The 20,749-nt window shown below is 38.6% G+C and overlaps 1 protein-coding gene across 4 annotated transcripts in view; it reads right to left on the bottom strand.

The window, feature by feature from the left end:
- Window positions 1-20,749, bottom strand: part of AMBRA1 (autophagy and beclin 1 regulator 1) — a 160,634-nt gene that overhangs the window by 113,702 nt on the left and 26,183 nt on the right. The window lies entirely within an intron of this gene.

Genomic DNA, 20,749 nt, shown 5'->3' with positions numbered 1-20,749 from the left:
ATTTTTAAGATTGGAATATAATCAGGCGAGGAACAGGTTTAATTTCTAAAAGCAGGAATATACGTGCTCTCTTTGAATACATTTGAGCTACCCAGGTTTACTCCATAAATAATTTTTAAAAATACACTGCAAGTGTCCCCCATCCCAGCTGAGTGCAGGAAGTCACAATTACTACACACCATAGGCAAATTATCAATCTTTTTGCAACAGTAATTTATGATCTTATCATCTCAGAATTAGATTAGTGCAATACAGTGATCCCCCGAGTTTCGCGCTCTCGATCATTGCTAATCGCTATATCGCGATTTTTCCACCCGGAAGTAAAACCACCATCTGCGCATGCGCGCCCCTTTTATCTATGGCCACGCATGCGTAGATGGTGGAGTTTGCGTTCCCCGGGCAGATCAGCTGCTGGGCGGCTTCCCTGGGTCTTCCCCCTCTTGCTGGCGGGAGGGCAAGCGGCGGGCATCAGCGAGGAGCCGGGGTTTCCCCTTTGCGTGGGCGGCCAGTAAGACCCCAGCGCCGCTTCCCAGCTGAGTCCCGAAGCCAAACGCGGAAGTTCGCCTTTGCCGTCTGGCTTCAGGACTCAGCTGCTGCAAGCGAGCAGCCGGGCGGGCGGGCGAACGGGCAAGCGGCAAGCGATCTTGGGGTTTCCCCGTTGCCCAGGCAAAGGGGAAACCCCAAGATCGCTTGCCGCTTGCCCGTTCGCCCCGCCCGCCCGGCTGCTCGCTTGCAGCGCCGCAGCAGCGAGGAGCCGGGCGGGCGGGGCGAACGGGCAAGCGGCAAGCGATCTTGGGGTTTCCCCGTTGCCTGGGCAACGGGGAAACCCCATCTTCGGCTCCTCGCTGCTGCCGCGCTGCGGAGCAGATCAGCTGTTGGGTGGCCGAAGGGGTCTTCCCCGCCGCCCACACGCAAACTCCACCATCTGCGCATGTGCGGCCATGGAAAACAGGACGCGCATGCGCAGATGGTGTTTTTACTTCCGTGCCGCTACATCGCGAGTTTACGATTATCGCGCGGGGTCTTGGAACGGAACCCTCGCAATAATCGGGGGATCACTGTATACTTTGCCCATGACTGCCTTTGAAGATGTTTCAAAAGCTACAATTGATTCAAAATGCAGTGGCTTCACTGCTTACAGGAAGAAGTACTGTATGTCCATAGCGTGACACTTATGTTGAGGTTGAGATTGTAAGAAATAGATTTCCAAATCCATTATACAAATCAATTAGTTCAATCCCTCCCCAGTATAGGAATCCACTAAAACGTCCAAACCTGTTTAAGAGGAATGTAAAATCTGTTCTAGGTCAGAGCACTGCATTACTTAAAAGCTCTTGCCATCAAGAAAATCCCAATTTTCAAGTGGAATCACTATTGTTTTCATTTCATCGCATTGATCCACGTCTTGTTTTGATTACAACAAAGACAGGCCCGTTCTTGAGCCTTTTCAATATCTGAAGACAACATTGTACTCTTTTGTTATTTACTGTGACTTAAACATGCCAAGTTCTTAACTCAACCTCATAGGATTCAATTTCCAGATGCCTTATCACCCTTTTCTGCAGTTTCCAGTTTAATCAGCATAGAGAACATGGAATAGAAATATCATCTGGACTCAGTGCTTCTGTTAACACAGCCCAAGACTGCACTGGTCTTCTTAACTGTTGAAACTGTTGAAACACACGGTTTGACCATGTTGCTTTAGTGATCTACTTGCACCCCTAGATTAGTGATGGCAAACCTTTTTTTCCTCGGGTGCTGAAAGAGTGTGTGCCATGCTATCATGAATGCACAAGTGCCCACACTCAGAATTTAATGCCTGGGGAAGGCAAAAACAGCTTCCCCCCCCTCCCCGGAGGCCCTCCGGAGGCCGGAAATGGCCTGTTTCCCAACTTCTGGTGGGCTCAGTAGGCTCGTGTTTCACCCTCCCCAGGCCTCAAAGGCTTCCCTAGAGCCAGGGCAGGATTAAAATTCCCTCCCTCATCACCCCCAGAGGCTCTCTGGAAGCGACACATGTACATTGGAGCTGAGCTAGGGCAATGGCTTGCATGCCAGTAGATATGACTCCGCGTGCCAACACTGCCCTAGATCCTTCTCACTGCACTGGTGTCAATCAATAAATTGTACAATTTATTTTTATTGCAGCAATGCAGGAGTTTACAGCTGAATATCATCCCACTAAATATTCAAGATGTTGTGGTAATGTTGACCTATTGTTTTCTACTGTAAGACAGTTTCTAGAATTAGGTATCATCTGAAAATTTAATAAGCCCTACTTGGCTTGTCTTTTAAGAAGGAGGTAGATTCAGAGACTTTTAGTAATAATAGCACTTGGAGGGAATGATTCCAACAATGTGGAAGCCAGTTAACTCCAGCCTGAGACAGATTCAGCAAACCCCCAAGACTCCTTGTCTATATCCTCCAAGATTCTGACATTCATTCTCCGTCCCAAACAGAGGCATGCACTGCATGATGCAGAAAATAAGCAACTCTTCCGTTTCATATCTTAGATCCTTGCCTTTGGCCGAGGGCAGAACTTGTGCCTCTCCCCCCAGTGGTCCATGGGGTTTAAAATTATGAATTTGGTGGTGCCTGAGATCCAAAAGGTTGGAGACCCCTGATCTATGGTTTTAAGATCACATGTAGCATTCATTCTCTTCTAGCAATGCTCAACACATACAACTAACAGTGGATACTAATCATTCAGTTTGATGACCCTTTGTAATCCTTCAACTATATCTTCAACTGATGCATTAGAAAAACAGTACATTACTTGTGGTTATGTATATTCCCATAACAGGTGACCCTAAACACCAGTCTGTGAACCAGCACCAGAATGGCTATGGAATTCTGGAAGTTAGAGTCCATACATCATAAAGTTGGTAACTTTGAAAAAATTATCCTAAAATACTGAGAATCAAGATGCATTAGAGCCCAAACACACAATCAAAAGGTCCGATACTATAAATGTTTCTATAACTACAGTAATCCTTGATTTACAATCACAACTGAGCCCAGAATTATGGTCACAAGATGTTCTAGTTGTTAAGCAAGATTCCCATGTGATCGCCTATCTTAATTACAATACTGGCTCTCCCCACTGCAGTTGTTAAGTAACTATGCAAGTTACCAAGTGACCAAATTGTGATCATATGACTGCAGGGGAACTGAAGCAGCTATAGCTTTGAATTCAGGAAGTAAATTCCTTTGTTCAGCACCGTCATAATTTCAGTCATAGAACAAATAGCTGTAAGTCAAGGATGATGTGTATAAAGGCTATGACCTGTAATACTAATAAGGTTATCAAAAGTCTTCAAGGAACTCCAAACTTTTGCTTTATGAAAATGTATGCTCTTTCAATCACAAGTATAAAATCCATAAAAATGCTGATGGGCAAAAATTATTGGAATACGCAAAAGTCAGAAAACTTGCAGAGATATGCTGATACAACTTTGATATATTCAAAAAAATATCCACTCAACTCACTAGAGCATTACTGTCAAACCCTCTGGGGCTCCATAATCAGCCAACCTTACAATATTCATGCAAATTAATAAACCACCTTCAAGGTTAGAAGACCTGGCCTAGCCTGTCAGTCACTACTATTGCCTAGCTCAACATCAATGCCTTCCTCTGCCATTTAAATTAGTAATACACATTTCAAGACATGTAGATTTGCAACTGGCAGCATTAGCATCCAAGAGGAAAAGGCAAGTCTCTGATCAGCAGAACAGGGGGAGGATTTATTTTTCTTTACTTGTTAGGATTTATTTTGCCTTCTCTCCAGGAGGTTCAAGGCAGCTCACATGAGGATTACCCTTTCATACCCCACGCGTGACCTTTTAAGGTAGGGAAAATCAAAAAGAGTAACTTGCCACTCGCCTAATAAATTCCATATCTAAAGCTAGAGTTGATTCCAAACTGTCCAGGCCCTAACCAAACACTGCAGATCAGGTTGGTTGGTTTCTTTGTTTGTTTATAACATTTATATAGCTGCCCATCTTATAATCAACCAGTATGTTGTTCAGCTATACATGAGAACTGAGTCTGTGCTTGGTCTAGAAACATGAACTTGGATTTTTGGCGGACAGGGAGAATTTAAGGAATAAAATGAAGAATCAAAGCAGCAGGCTTCACTGATATTTTCTCTTCCAAAATCAGTTACCTTGGTACCCCCACCCCAAAACCACTATTTTTTGCACTTGAAGAGGCTGCTGTACAAGCTGTCTAGACAATATGAATGTTGTTACAAATGCCTTCTAAACACAATTAGCCAAGAAATTATAATTTCCATCCTGTTTTTCTGCTCACTAGGAGAATGGCACCTTACATCCTCCAGATTGTCAATCAATGCTTCTGTGATTAAGATTAACTTGGTACAATGTGTGATGCCATAGACCTCACTTGCTAAATTACCCCATGTCTTCTTCTATTTTTTCTTTTAATATTCGAGGTATAAAATTGCCATCTGTTCAACAGTGTCCTCTGTTGTGCTTGCACCAGATTGCCTGCCTTCCAGATATTAGCACCTGTAGAAAACTGTGACTGTTCTGCTCAATATTATTCATGGATTCTAAACACGTGCTGCATTTGGGAGCTGAAGAAAGGATGGGAAGGCCCTACTTGTATTGATAATGTTTTAGAAGAAAGTTTTCTCTGGTCTTCTTTTTCCTTAACAATTATCATCACCAAAATTATAACATAAGAAGCTTGGGTTAAAAACAGCAAACAGAATGGACTACTAAAATGTAATCAGAAAATCTGTTAGGCCTCTAGCAATTCCAGAATAGAAAATCAGAGAATGGATTAAAATATTCTGATAACTGCTGTCATGTCATGGCCAAAAACCTGCACAAAACTAACTTGTCTGACAGCACCTGCTCCTAAAGGAAATCAGAACCATATTCAAGTAGGACATTCCTCCCTATATTTTGCATCTAATTCCTCAAATCCCAGGGAAGTATCGCTCCTCCAAGGGATAGGCATTTAATTACTCCAGCAGAGATTTTTCTAAAGTGATCTTCATTCCTCAAAATTTCACCCCACTGAAAAAGCCAATAATGGCCCAAAATCACATCTGACACAAGAAACCTTTATTGTCCACATTGTTCTGGGGAAACGTATCTTCATATTAAAGGCAGAACTTTTATCTTGAAATCTTGAATCTGAAGTCAAATCTTGTTGGCCATGCTATGTATTCCTGAACTATGGAGTTAATAACCCATTTTGTCCTAGATATGCTTCCATCAGCTCCCATCTTGTTTTTTTTAATCAACTTTATTAAATTTCAAAATAGTATAAAATACAAAATAACAAAAAGGAAAAAATAGGGGGAGGATATAAAAAAAATTAAACCGCTAAAAAGTTACAAGAAGGAATAGGGAACTGCCTTCTTATTTTCTTCAGTATATAGGTATAAATAAATATATAGATTAATTCCTTACTCTTAAATTAAAACAAAAACGCAAAAACATCATATCAAATATGCAGATTAAACAATCAAAATAATATTAAAATTGTATAACAGAAGAAATCTTAAGTTTGAACACAAGTTTAAAAATACAGAATACATGTCCATTAATATGAATAAAATACACAATAATCTATAATCAAAACAAGTTCAGCTCTCGTCTTGTATCCTTTCGCTTGAATAACTTCTGTTGGGAATGTGGAAGCTTGATGAATCATGGCACAGCATGGCTGGCTGCAATTACATAGAAAATAATTTTGAACTTCAGTGTAATTTCTCCGTAAGAACATTAAAGGGAAGAAAATCACAAAGAATTTAATGATTTTTAGGGCTATTCATACACCCCTTCTGTGTGTGTGTGTGTAGGTGTATATGTGTTATTATTATCCTTTTGGTCTCCTGCTGTTCCTAACCATAGAGAGTAAATGAAGATTCCATTGATAGAGTCATGGAAGACCTGTTACCTGTGCAAAAACTGAAACATTTTTTGAAGTCCAGAGTGAGATAACATTTGCAGCTGGCTCAGTTAATTTGCTTAACTATAAGGAGGAGGACCAGCACAATCAAACTTATAAATTTTATTTTTAACAGCCAACCCTTATAAAAAATAATGCTGGCTTTCGTATAGAGTTGATTTCCTGGTCAGTCTACCCTAACGGAGCTGACACTAACCTACTTTAAGCATGCAAAAATGAATTATGGTATATCTCTAAGGTAAAACAACAGGTGAAAAGTAGTATAGCATAGCATAGCATGAAGCAAACTGATTTTTGTTAAGAAAATTAGGTGTTTTTTTTTAAAGGTTCACATTGGTACAAATTACATAAAGGTTGTCCTCGACTTACAACAGTTCATTTAGTGACTGTTCAACGTTACATCAGCACTGAAAAAAGTAACTTCTGACCATTTTTCACACTTACAACCATTCCTGCACCACCACCGCCCCATGGTCCCATGATTTACATTCGGATGCTTGACAACTGACTCACAATTATGATCATTGCAGTGTCCCAGAGTCATCTGATCCCCTTTTACAAATGTCTGGCAAGCAAAGTCAAAAGGGAAAAGAGATTCCCTTGACAACCACGTTACTAATTTAACAACTGCAGTTGTTCATTTAACAAATACGGCAAGAAAAATCGTAAAATGGGGCAAATATAGATGATCAGGCTCTGCATTAATTTGTTGGATAGCCGGGAAGGGGCCAAGAATGTTGAGTCCAGTATTCTGCAAGAGGCAACAGATCAGTCCACTTGCCCTGCTGGTGACAGACACAGCCCCTTAGGTAATGTTCCAATAATTGATTCATTTTCACTACTTATCCATTAGAGCCTGGATGAGTCAAGGATCACAAATGAATCTTATTGCTGAATAGCTGGAAAAGAGCTTTCCAAAATTTGGATGTAAACTGAGATTTGCAATATGAAATCACATGAATGACTAAGCTCTTAAAAACAAGGTCTAGAAAAGGTTGCATTGTTTCCTGAGCTGATGGAATGCATTTCCAAAGAGTACGATGAACCATCTTTCCACACAAGCCACCACCACAAAAATAGTCATATAATCCTCAACAGCAGGAAAATAAATTCCATGATCCAATAGTCACTAAAGTGAAAAGGGCTGAAGCCAACCAGCTTTCCAGGAACAGATTTAACCCAATTGTCAAACACAAACGTATGCTCTCACACTCAGTCACCAGAATCTGAGTAGCTGATACAGAATTTTAAACAAATCTTCATGTCCACAGTTCTATTGTCATGGCAGAGTTGCGATACTTTTTTTCCCTTTAAAAGGTGGGGAATGTATAAATGATCACTGTAAATCAACTAAACATCATTCAGTGTAAAAGGTGAAAAATCAATCTGTGCACGTTCTATTCAAACCTAGGAATATGCAGCCTTCTATGATTGCACTTTACCTGATCTTGCAACCTGCCTCCAAACTTTCCAGAAATACCATTCTCAGGGAAGCACAAGACATGTTGGTTACATGTTGCAGAGGGAGAGGCATGAGCATGGAAGGTCTTATTCACATTTACATGACAGAGTATCTATTAGCTGGTGTTGTGTCTGGCATATAGGTGATAACAGGGGGGAAAATTGTGCCCACCTGATCTGCCGAGGTGGGATATTTGCATGACGTCTACTGTAACGCTCTCTACATGGGGCTACCTTTGAAAAGTGTTTGGAAACTTCATATCGTACAGAATGCAGCTGCGAGAGCAGTCATGGGCTTCCCCAGGTATGCCCATGTTACACCAACACTCCGCAGTCTGCATTGGTTGCCAATCAATTTCCGGTCACAATTCAAAGTGTTGGTTATGACCTATAAAGCCCTTCATGGCATCAGACCAGAATATACCGAGACTGCCTTCTGCTGCACGAATCCCAGCGACCGATTAGGTCCCACAGAGTGGGCCTTCTCTGGGTCCCGTCAACTAAACAATGTCGGTTGGCGGGCCCCAGGGGAAGAGCCTTCTCTGTGGTGGGCCCGACTCTTTGGAACCAGCTCCCCCCAGAGATTAGAACTGCCCCTACCCTCCTTGCCTTTTGTAAACTCCTCAAAACCACCTTTGTCGTCAGGCATGGGGGAACTGAGATATCTCCCCCGGGCCTATATAATTTATGTATAGTATGTTTGTATGTATGTCTGCTTAATAATGTTTTTTTAAAAATATTTTAAATTGTAAATTATTAGATTTGTCATGAACTGTTTTATTGTGTTGTGAGCCACCCCGAGTCTACGGAGAGGGGCGGCATACAAATCTAATAAATGAATGAATGAATGAATGAATGAATGAATGAATGAATGAATGAATAAATAAATAAATAAATAAATAAATTTTCAAATACTGTTTGTATCTCCTGTGGAAGGGATAGACTGCATCTGCAAGAATCTGTCTCCATTGCCAGCATGTTATCTTTATTGCAAGCACTTTTATTGAATGGCAATGGGAATGGTAAATGAAATGAAATGGTAGCAACAATTGGGAAGGGCAGCTTAGTCATTAAGTGAAGCAACCACTAACTGGGAAATCACATGACTGCTACTGTGCTTACCCTTTTCTCACCCACCCCCATTCTTTCGAATACTTATTGGAACCCTGAGATAACTGACACAACTAATCAGTTTCACATGGCTTCTCCCCCCCCCCCCAACCCCTCCCCTGCCTTTTGGAATACTCATCCTGGTACTGGGATAATTTGCAAGAAGGGAATTAATATTTATATTTACATTCATTGGAGAGGAAGGGATTACAAGCGATTATGCAAGCAAACAATAGGAAACACACATCAAAAGGAATGTGTTGGTGCTGAAAGAAGCTTGCTGGGAACCACAAAGAGACTGAGCAAACAGCTAGTGTACTTCCCATTGTGTGCCTGCTTATTCTCTTACAATCAATTCCCCTTCCATCTTTCTATTCTGTGAAGGGCGGGGGGGGGGGGGGAAATCAGAAACAGGATAACACATACTTTCTGTAATGGTGAACACATGACAAAGGATGCTTTGAAGGTCATTTATGCAAGCATTAGTTGCATAGTTATTTTTTGCAACTTTGAACATGCACTAAATTAAGCAAATAGTTAAGTGAGGTTTAGCTATATAGTCATAGTTCCATACAAGTGGGAGGAGGAATCTGGACTAAAATATCCTCCCCCTGCCTGGAAGAAAATGGCCCCAACTCAACATCTGAGGTGTATGTTTGCATCACAAAAAAGCAGGTCTGGATATTTGAGCAGTGCCTATGAAAGGCAAGTAAAATTAATTTGATTTACTCCTGCTTCTTGAATAGATCGTTTGAACCTAACAGTTCAAGCTTACAGATTAATTTCCTGTAAAATTTAGTAATTTCTACATTACACGTTATTCTAAAATTGGCCAGACCCCAACCTTAAACTATCCCAGGCTAGCAATAAGGATAATTGGGATACCGGAAAATATTCCGAAGAAAAGAGATGGAATAGAACCGGGTAAACTTAAGGTTGAGGAAAATTAACTTAGGAAAATATGATAACATTACATTATAGGATGTTCACAAAACAGAAGTTGAATGCAGGACTTGAAATAACAATTTAAGTTAAATAAAGATTCCAACAGAATACTAAAAAATATCCTTCCTTCCGAAGTTGAAAGTAATTCCTGAAAAACAGCATTGGGCTCATCTTCACTGCATAGGTTCAAGCATATACCAATGAGCTATTACTCTCCAAAGCCTTAATATAGATTCCTGCACTACAAGGATTACTTAAACAGACCTTCCCAATTCTATGATTCTGTTTAGTCTCAGAAAGTGGAAAATTAATCTAAAGGTATAGACAACATGGCAGAAGAGAGAAAACATCCATGTAATATGATTCTGATTTGTAGGACACTGACTACTCTGGAGAAAGATTGATGCCCTGTTGCTTTTCTGATCACTTTACAGCAGGAGTCCCCAACCAGGGGACTGGCACTGGGCCACGGCATGCCAGAAACCAGACCATGCAAACAAGCGAAGCCCAATGCAGTCAACATGCAAAACCACAATCTCTGTAGTCCAGAGAAAAATATATCTCTACAGAACCTGTCTCTGGTGCCCAAAAGGTTGGGGGGATGCTTGCTCTACAGAATTGTGAAAGCAAACACAGAGTTATATTTTGAACTTTCAGACACGTAATGCTTCTGAGAAATCAGTGGTTAACAGCGCCCCCCCCCCCTCCAAAAAAAGCATACCAAGTATGTGGTGGAGGAGAGGGAGAAGGTGGTGGTGGAAGACAAAAAAGTATCAGCCAAAACATGAGAAGTTATAGAGTGGCTCAATTTTGGGGGGGGGGGGGGGGGGGGGGGGGGGTGTTGGGGAATCCAGGCTCTATGTAGCAAATTCCATCATTTTATCTCCTGTTTCTAACAAAGTTGCCTCTATCATTTTTCTTCATCCGTGACATCTGGAGGCTGCTTACAGCCATCACAGAGAAACAAAAAAAAAAAAAAGACTAACGGGCAAATACTGCAATAATATTATATTTCTGTTTGACAGATCATGTTATGTTTTTTTAGGCAGTCTGTAACAATGTGTTATCACCCATGGCTCTGTAGCATCTTGTCATGTGTGCAGTCAAACATCTAAACAATTCAAACCAAAACCTTCCTACTGAAATATTTCTCCATAGGAGAAAGAGTAAACTACCGTACTCCTGCACTTAAAAATAGGCTCTGGGGTGGGGACAAAACTGTAGAAAATTAATGAAAATGAAAAGTTAGAGCTGGAAGCCTATGATAAATTTAGGCAGGGAAAAGCTTTGGTTGGTTTTAAGAAAACAATATTGGCTGAGAATTCTAAGAAAGAAACTTAGGATTTGGTACTGCTGGAAGGGTACAGGTTCAAGAAAAATTAGGTATCCTGAAGCAATCCAGGGCAAGTTTCTGAGAAGATCTCCAAGAGATGGATATTTTAAGAGTAGCTTGAAAACCACAAAGAGAAGGAAACATCACACATTTCCCCCCCATAAGGCATCTCAGAGGTTGAAGACAGAGATAGGAGAGACCATGTTCCAGCAGCCAGGGACTGACAGCGGGAGATAAAGTCTGCAAGCTACCTTTATTTATCTTAAAGTATGAATAGCATATAGGAGCGACAATACACTTATTTAGTCAGTTGTGATAGATTACATGCAAAATAAGATAAAAGTCAACCAGATGTAAAAAGATTTACTTTGCCTTTAGAGAAAGTAGTCAGAAATAACCGTGTGAAGTTGCAGGCAGTTGGGTCGCAAATAAAATTTAAGTTATTATAATTATTATTAGGGTACTATTATCGGTGACATGGAAGATGGAACCTTGGTATGAACAGCTCTAAAGTATGAAGCTTAAGAATGAAATTAAGTGCTTGTTTTGCTTTACTATAATTATTTGGTAATTAAAAAATAAATTTGTGTAATTTTTAAAAGATAAAAAATGCAAGAGGCATTTGCAAATTGTACCTGAAAACCTACAGAAACCCCCAGCAGAGTTTCTATCAAAAGGGCCAATGTTCATGAGTGCATCTTTACATTTTAAGCACAGGAGTTTAATATATCTATCAACATTTTCTAATTTTTCAATCCATATATACTTCTATCATTCACAAAGAATCACACAAAAAGGGGGGAATGGAGCTGAATGCCTTCAAAACTCAAAAATTCAGTTTCCTATAACCCTCATATATATTATTCTACGAAATATAAACAATCTGAAAGCGGTAGTTAAAAACATCAGAGTCCCAATGCCAACCTCTGCAACTGTAAAGATGGACAAAATCATGGTATTGATAAGGAATGGTTGTTTAAGTAGAGACTACCTTCCTCCCCCAATAGAAAGTTAGCTCAATTTGTTTATCACAAAACCATAACAACTGCACAGAGGTAACAAGCAAGAAGCTCCCATTTTGTTATATGTAAATTTCTACATCAGAAATCTCAGTTTTGCATACGCTTTTAAAAAGGCACCTATTCCAAATCTCTATCCTAACACTTTACAGTACTACAATATACAGTTTAAAATCTTCTACAAACCCAGAAGATTCACTAACTTACCCACTGTTCTAACTTTATACTATTCCAGTCAAAGTCCACTAGAAGCAGATAGCTATTTTATCTTTACACAGACAGCAATTTCACGTTTACACTTTTATTTCCAATTTTCAAAAGAGACTACGTCCCTATCATGCCTTAAAAGAACAACTATTGTAAAAGGAAATTTATCGCCCAGATCATGATAATTCATACCTTGGAATGATCTATATCTCCAAATTTTAATTCACAAAAAATAAACAACTATGTCTTACTCATAAGACGTTTCTATCAGTACACAAAGTTAATCTTTTGCTTCAGTTGGCATTTTCCATGTGTTTTATTCAGCCCGGCTAATTGTTCTTCTAGTTTAGTATTTTATATCCAAAAGCAGCAATTATCTTGAAATAGGAGGACAATTCTGGTGCATCTTTGGAAGATAATCTTTCCTATCTTATTTTAAAAACCTTTTTCTTTAATGAAGTCAGACATATAACTAAATTTGCAGCAATTCAGAGTTTCTGAAATAGTCAGTTAAGTCAACATGCAGAAAATAATAATTAGAATGCATGTTACTCAATAGAGAAATATAACTACATCAAACAAAGCAAAAATTATTACTTTTCCATTTAAATTACTGATGTACAGAGGTCCCCAGGTAATGGATCTCAAAAGCATAACTTTGTCTTCTGAAACTGTTATTATGATCTGCAAGTAGCTAAATTAACTTGGTGCCTATAACAGAGCCTCATACATCCTGAAATAGGTTTTACAGGCAAGCAGCTTTGTGTTGCTACAAAAACCAAAATTAGCACAACAGGTAAGTGGTAGGTTAATTTAAAAGCTCTTTCACCAAATTCAGAAAAGGAAGAAAACTGTTTCACTAACACTTCTACTAAAGTAAGAAGATGGACATTCAAAATCACAGTATTTCAGCACTAAAATAACTGGCTATAGAAAAGGCTCCCCAGAGGGGAGCCTTTCCAACGCAAAGCTGTTTTACTACGGTACCTTTTAAACCATTTACATTTTAAACAAAATTGATGTAGATTTTTCAGTTAATTTAATTCTCCTCTCTAAGACCGTTTTTAACGTTTTAGTGTTTTATATATTAATAACACTTATATCCTAAACTTTCCAAGAAACCCATATTTGTTAAATAAAATATACATAATTAATAATACAGGCTCATTTTAAATCAGTCTCCTCATCCACTTCAGGACTATAAAATTTTTAAAGATACATGCAAAGTAAGTGTAGCTAACACTAATCTCTCTCTTTCATCAAAAAATAAATAAAATACAGTATTTATAATTAGAAACTAAACCCATGATATTCAGCAATGGAATAGTCCATCTTCATTTAAAGGCAATATTTTCTTAGAAATACAGATACGTAGTCCTAAATTTACAAGCACAATCGGGATGTAAATTTCAGTTGTTAAGTAATGCTGTCATTAAGGGACTCATTGTGTAGTAGTCCGATATCTCAAGGGTTGCCACAAAGAGGAGTAAGTCAAGTTATTCTCCAAAGCACCTGAAGGCTACTGCTTATTGTTTCATGCTGCAACCTTTGTAGTATATACCGTGTTTCTCTGAAAATAAGACCCTGTCTTATAATTTTTTGAACCCCGAAATAAGTTCTTGGACTTATTTTGGGGGAGGTCTTATTGTTTGGGGGCGTGTGGAGCAAGACAGAACTCCTCTTGCCATCTTTACCTGATTTCCTGCTCTGTCTCCCTATCCTTAACCAGAGAAAATGGTATTTTCGACAAAAGGCTTATTTTTGGGAGGGAGGGCTTATTTTCAGGCAAGGGTTTGTTTTCAAGGGAGGTCTTATTTTCGGGGAAATATGGTATACATAACATATGCATCCATGCATTTCATCATCTGCTACCAATACAGACAGTCCTTGACTTACAACTATTCATTTAGTGACTAATCAAAGTTACAACAGTGGTGAAAAAAGTGATTTATTTTTCACATTTACACCTGATGCACCATCATATTTACGCCTGAAGGTTACGTGATCAGATGCTTGGCAACTGGTATGCATTTATGACGATTTAATGTCATGTGATTTTCAGACAAGCAAAATCAATACTACTAACTTAATAACTGCTAGGATTCACTTAACAATTGTGGCAAGAAAAGCCATAACATGGAGCAAAACTCACTTAAGAGCAGTCTTGCTTAGCAATGGAATTTGGGGAGTCAATTGTGATCCTAAGTTGAGGACAACATGTAACAACTCAGGAAAGTTCACCCAGGGGCTACTTTTTACTTGCTTATCCAAGTTACATAAATTTGATTAAAATATCTATTGATGATGAAAATACAAGGAAAATGTTCTTGACAATTCTAAAAAAAGTATCCTCCTTCCCAAAATAGGCTCTTAACACCAACTGTTCTGTGTGAAAAATCCCTGAAGAGAGAAGACTCCTATAACAGTGACTGCAAGTATTTTTATCATTTTACCGAATGCTGACACTACTTGTAAGCTACTTTTTATCCTGAAAGTTGGTTCACATAGAACTAAATAAATAAAAGAAACATTTGTTTTCTTTTAGGGTGTTTTGGCACCTTGGAATCTGCAGAAGCTTAGTTTAGAATAACAAAGACCTTTTAAGCTATGATTAGAGTGACTGTGTAACACTTCCTGTTTCTACCTTAGGTTTGAATGACTACATCTAGAAAAAGATTTTAATCTGCCACTCCCAAGTGATGCAAATGGTAACATGATGCCCTCTACTATCCTTTATGAAAGTGAACCATACATATTCCCACCAAATCTGAACAATAAAAAGAACTGAAATAATGATATAGTAACTGTAAGATTTTTAAAATACATCAGGAAGCTATAATGGTTTGCTCAAAAACCGAGTCTGCGGAGAGGGGCGGCATACAAATCTAAGTAATAAATAAATAAATAAATAAATAAAATACAATTCTCAAAAAGATGTGAAAATAACTAGAAAAATTCAAGCTTCTCTTTCCTCCCACAGCAGTATTCTGGCATCACTGGGAATAGACAAAACGCCATTTCCCACATTTACTGCTGTTGTTTATTTTTTTTTAAATCATGTAGAATATTTTGCAGTCATGAGAATTCCCAATTGTAAATCCTTTCTTACTTGTTTGATTTACAATCATGTTTTTATATTAACTACCTCTGATCAGAATGATTTTTTTTTCACATACTGGGACAGAAGTCTAAAAGCAAAGGAAAGGCTAGGAAATTTGTAAATTCATGTAAGAAACAAGCTACTATTTACAGATAAAGGAAGTCACGTCAGACTAAATTTCTATTTCTATGGAAGAGACAATGAAGATAAAATACTCAAAGTATATTTGCTAAAGAAACAGCAGAACGTTTTAGCCCTTAAATTTTGTTTTACAGCAGTATTGTGATACCATAATTAGAGGAAACATTTATTGACTTACTATTTTAAAGTTTGAGAAATGCACCCTCTGCTGGTTTGACAGCAGAAAAACATTCTAATACATAAAATAATAGGGCTAGGAAGGGGATGTAATATTACCTACCCAGGCCTCATGCTCTCGGGAATCCAGACCATAATACCATGGTCTTTCGAAACAGAAAGATGCCAATCTTCAGAGAAGGGCGGCATACAAATCTAATAAATCTAATCTGATCTAATCAGTGCAGGGGATAAAAGAATAATGCAATTTGAAGTGTACATGGGTGTGGCTCCTGTCAAGAACGTAAACCAAATACCACATGTCTCTTTCAAGGAAAGATGTTATGAATATAGGAAGTTCTTATACTATGTTCACACCTAATCACATTTCAACCTTCCAATGTAATTCAATAGGCTACCCTACTAAATCATGTACACAATTATTGTATGCTGAATGTTCCTTGAAATCTGGGCCTGCCTACCACCACAGAGAACCATCCTGAATGATAATTCTAATAATCCTCAAACAGAATGGTCATGGTGAAAGTTGCAATGCAAAATATCTGGAAGGCAGAGACCAGGGGAAAAGTCTATGAAAGATTAACACCATAATCCCCTTTGGGGGGGGGGGGGATACATTAAGATGCTTTATTTTAGCCAGAAGAGTATAATTATTAAAATAAAATAAGCATTTCACAAGAATGCTTTGGAGATTTAGGAAAACTTTATATATTGCCTAAAACTTTCACCAGAATGTAACTGAACAAAATTGAAAAGTAATTTAGCAAATGATTGCTGCCCAGAAGATGAGTAAAATATGGTTTAGAAGTATGCACATGAAAGGTATGAGTATGAGGATTTCAAGATCAGTTAATTCCACAATTTAAATTCTTATATTTGCACTGTATAATCCTATACTTGTGAAAAGGATGAAGAAATTCAGTCAGCCTTAAATAGGCAGTTTGGAATTGGATAAAATCACATTCAAGTGGATTCAAATGAATGAAATTGTTGAAATCTGAAATTACTTTGATCCAGGGGTGAAATGCTCCCTGTTCATTCATCCCTGTTGGTTGTTGGAGAGCCAACTGCGAAGGAAGCATGAGACTCTGCCCACCCGCCATTTGGGTTCTTTTACTCTCTGCACATGTACAGTATCCTTGGCGCCTACATTCAGGCAAATGGACGGAGCCTCGTCCTCCCTTCATGACTGGCTCTCCGACAACCAACAGGCACAAACAAACCAGGAGCTTTTCACTGTGCTCCTGACAGAGCAAGCCATTGATTGAATTGAGTTAGTTCTAAAATATTGTGAAAACGTCTGCTCTGAATATGTACCTAGAACAATGGAGTTGCTTCCAATGGGGAATGGCAGCCTGATGCTCTCCAAAACTGTGGAGAGCTGTTGCAACTTTCAAAAGCCCACTGGAAGTTGAATTATGGTGGGCTTTTATCTCCCTGAATCAAAGAAAGATTGAGAGATTAACCACATAGGATCCGGATGGCAGTTCAACAGTTCATTCTGATAACTGCAGAAATGGAAAAGATTTTGTAGCTAAATCGGAAACCCTGGACTTTTATCTGCACTCCTAACTGCAGCAGAGCCATTACAGATTTTACAGCCTTGCTTTCCCAATCTCTTAATCATTTTAAGAAGTAATCAATTATAGCTGAAGAGAGGTTTTCTTTTGCAGCTCTTGTAGTGAGTTAAACTATTTTTTGAAATTATCCCCCCCTCCAAAAAAATACAAGATAGACTTTGGTTTAAAGGATTAAGATTTATTGGCACAAAGCTCAATTAAGAGAGGATCTGCGAGTTTTCAATGGCCAAGGAAACAGTCTCTATTTTTTATTCTGCTGTTTCTATTTTCTCTACTTACGACGATTCACTTAATGGTTGTAAAGTTAGGACAGCCTCGGAAAAAATTATTTACTAACTGTCCTCACTCTTATAAGCATTGTACCATCTCTGTGGTCACATGATTTCAGGTGTGAAAAATCAGGTCCACATGTGAACATTCAATTAAAACTGATTTATCACTAATCATGCCTATGCATAGGAATCTACTCAACTATGAGGAGCTGTTTTGGATTATATAAGGGATAAAAGAATTTGAGACAGGTTGGACTTAGTTCGCTTGTGGCCACATAGGGATTCTATGCTGACATTTGTTTTAACTCTGTCCCCATGTTCTGACATCTGTCACTCTTCCTACACATGATTGCTATTTGGATTCTTTGCAACAGACTCACATTTATAATCAGTTGCGGACTAAGCCTGTTTCTGATTTTAAAAATATCAGTTGGGATATCTGGATTCACTTAACAACTGTAGTTAAAATGGTTGCAAAATTGGATTCAGTCACAATTATTCACTTTATGATCCCACCTACTTATGATGGAAATTCTTGTTCCAATTGTCATAAGTAAAGGACATTACCTGAACCTATAAATTAGTTAACATTACTTATGCCATTACTAAGTTAATTAAGGATAACAGCAGTTAATTAAAGATAATCATCTTTAAAGTTCTGCATAACAAAAGATAAGGCAAAAACTCAGATGTGAGGTTGAGTTACTATGGAGACATTTCTATTTGTAAGAAGGAAGGCTTGTATTTTTCTATCTTGTCTACCTGGGACATTTTTGCTTTTAGATTAAAAATGACTATTAGAAAAATGACAAAAGAGGACAGAGGAGACTCACCAGAGTAACCTGCAATTATATAAGATATACCACAGAATTTTTTCAATAAATGAAAAATAAATTTGGCTAGATGGGGGGAAAGTGATATTTTTAAAAAACAAATGAAAGATTTATAATGCTAAGACAGGTGATGAAAGAAGATGTTAATAAAATATCTGGAAAGGTAAAACAAATTAGTGACAAAGTGGAAAATTTAGAGAGGAAGTTAGGAGTCCAAGACAGAGAATTAAAAAGAGAATTGGATAAACTGGCTGTACTAGAATTGAGAGGAAAAGAATTTTGTCTGAGATTTAGACTTATTCTAGAGATTCCAGATAAAAATATCTGAATGAGGAAGATATACTAAATGATCAGGGGGGGTTCCACTTACCTATGCCCGTCGGTCTGCATCTCAATGATTCACACATGCAAACTCGCTCTACACGCACATCTCCTTGTGCAAATTCACTTCCGCGCATACTCAGAAGGTGGTTTCAGCCCGAAACACAACTGGAGTTGTTCAGCTGTGCTTCAGGCAAAGAAATAAAGGTCGGTACTCACCCGGGTGTGGGGGGCAGGCTCTTTTCAAAGCAGAGGACAAGAAGAAGCTATCCAAACACTAAAAAAATCACAAACAATTCCGGGTAAAAAATGGTGGTGCACATGGACCAGCATAGATAGAACTGGATCTGTGATGCCATTTTCATGTCACCAGCCAGCCATTAACGGTTCGGGCGATCTGATCCAAAAGGGGAGGAACCCACTCCTGAAAATGATACTAATAACATTTGTGAAATATATTCTAGATTTTTCAGACTGAGAAATGTTCCTGGGGGGAAAAGGGGGGGAGGGACCAGGCTTGCTGTAGCATTTTAATACAAAATTGAAATTAGATACTGATATAATTGTTTTGAAAGTGATTCACATCAGAATTTAGAATCATGGGGATGGAAGAGACCATGAGATATCCCAGCCCAATCCCTCCCCAAGGCAGGCGGACTTTATTCCATCCTGGACGCTCTTTTCTTGAAAACCTCTAACAATGGAACACCCACAACAATTTCCAGCTTGGGTCTCTTTTTAATGAGTTTCCACCAATAGCTTCTTGTCCTGCCTTCAGAACCTTTAGGGAATAAGTTGCTTCTCTGTGATGCCCCTCAAGTCCTGGAATACAGCTATCATGTCACCCCCTAATCCTTCTCTTCATTAGGTTAGACATACCGAATTTCCTTAAGTGTTCATCATAGTTTCACTTTTAGACTCTTTTATCATCTTTGCTGCTCTTGTCTGCATGCTTTCTAGGGTCTCATAGGATTTTTTTTTAATATCATGGAACCAGAACTAGATATGGCATTCCAAGCATAGCCACACTACTGCATTATAGAGTAGTACTTCTCGAGATCTTGATGCTGATGCAGCCTAAAATTGATTTCAGCTGATATAGCCTAGAATTGTGTTGACTTTTTGGTAGTTAGAGTACGTTACTGGCTCAAACTTTAGTAGTGGTCCACTAGGTCAAGATTCTGGTCCTCACTTTGATACAGGAGATTAAGCCTTCATTTATCAACATTTTTTAATTTGTTTGTTTGTTTGTTCATTTGTTTTTTTGTCAAGCATATTTAAGATTACAGTAAAAGTACAAACATGTATACATGAGATGATTTTGAATACATGAGAACATTAGGACAGGGACGGTAGGTACATTGGTGTGCTTATGCACGGCCCTTACAGACCTCTTAGGAATGGGATGAGGTCAACAGTAGAAAGTTTAAGTTTTGGTGATTTGGGGAAGAAACACAGAGTCTGGTAGTGTATTCCAGGCACTGACCATTCAGTTGCTGAAGTCATATTTTCTGCAATTAAGTTTGTATCTATTGTGTGCTCATGTATTGTTGCGGTTGAAGCTGAAATAGTCATTGACGGGTAGGACATTGTAGCCGATAATTTTATGTACTACGCTTAGGTCAGACCTAAGGCAGCGTAGTTCTAAATTGTCTAAGCCCACAATTTCAGAACTGATGGCAAAAAGCATTCTGTTGCAAACAGAGGAGTGGGGCACTCCTCGTGAAATACCTCTGGACATTTTCAATTGTATTAATGTCCAATATGTAGTGTGGGTTCCAGACAGATGAGCTGTATTCAAGAATTGGTCTAGCAAATGTTTTGTATGCTCTAGTTATAAGTACAAAATTGCCATGCAATGTTGTTGCAGTGGGCTCTGACACTAGAGATGAGTACTCCAAGGTCCTTAACAGAGTAAGGATCATCTAGAAGGTCCTGTCCATCCAGTTTGTATTTTGTGTTCTGATTTTTTTCCCCCCCCCAATGTGTAAGAAAGAACATTTGAGGAATTCGGGCTTGTTATTCACAATGCTTCTTACATTAATTAACTTGCATTTAAGGTTAGTAGTTGTTCATATAGAGGAAGCAAGTTTTCGAGGTTAACTGGGGGTTGTATCATTGCAGGTTGGATTCTGGGATGTTGGACAATGGTAGGTTGGACATTGGGATGTTGGATGATTGTAGGTTGGATCGGATTGATTCTTTGCCAGCGCCTCTTAGTTTTGAGCATACTCATGTTCATGTTTTCTTTCCAAATAAATAATGTTTCTAGATGAGTAACATAAAATTTAGGGAGAGGAGAAA

Source organism: Erythrolamprus reginae, chromosome 1, assembly GCF_031021105.1.
Source record: "Erythrolamprus reginae isolate rEryReg1 chromosome 1, rEryReg1.hap1, whole genome shotgun sequence".
Lineage (NCBI taxonomy): Eukaryota > Metazoa > Chordata > Lepidosauria > Squamata > Dipsadidae > Erythrolamprus > Erythrolamprus reginae.
The sequence above is the reverse complement of the archived record's forward strand: the minus strand, read 5'-3'. Positions and strand labels throughout refer to the sequence as shown.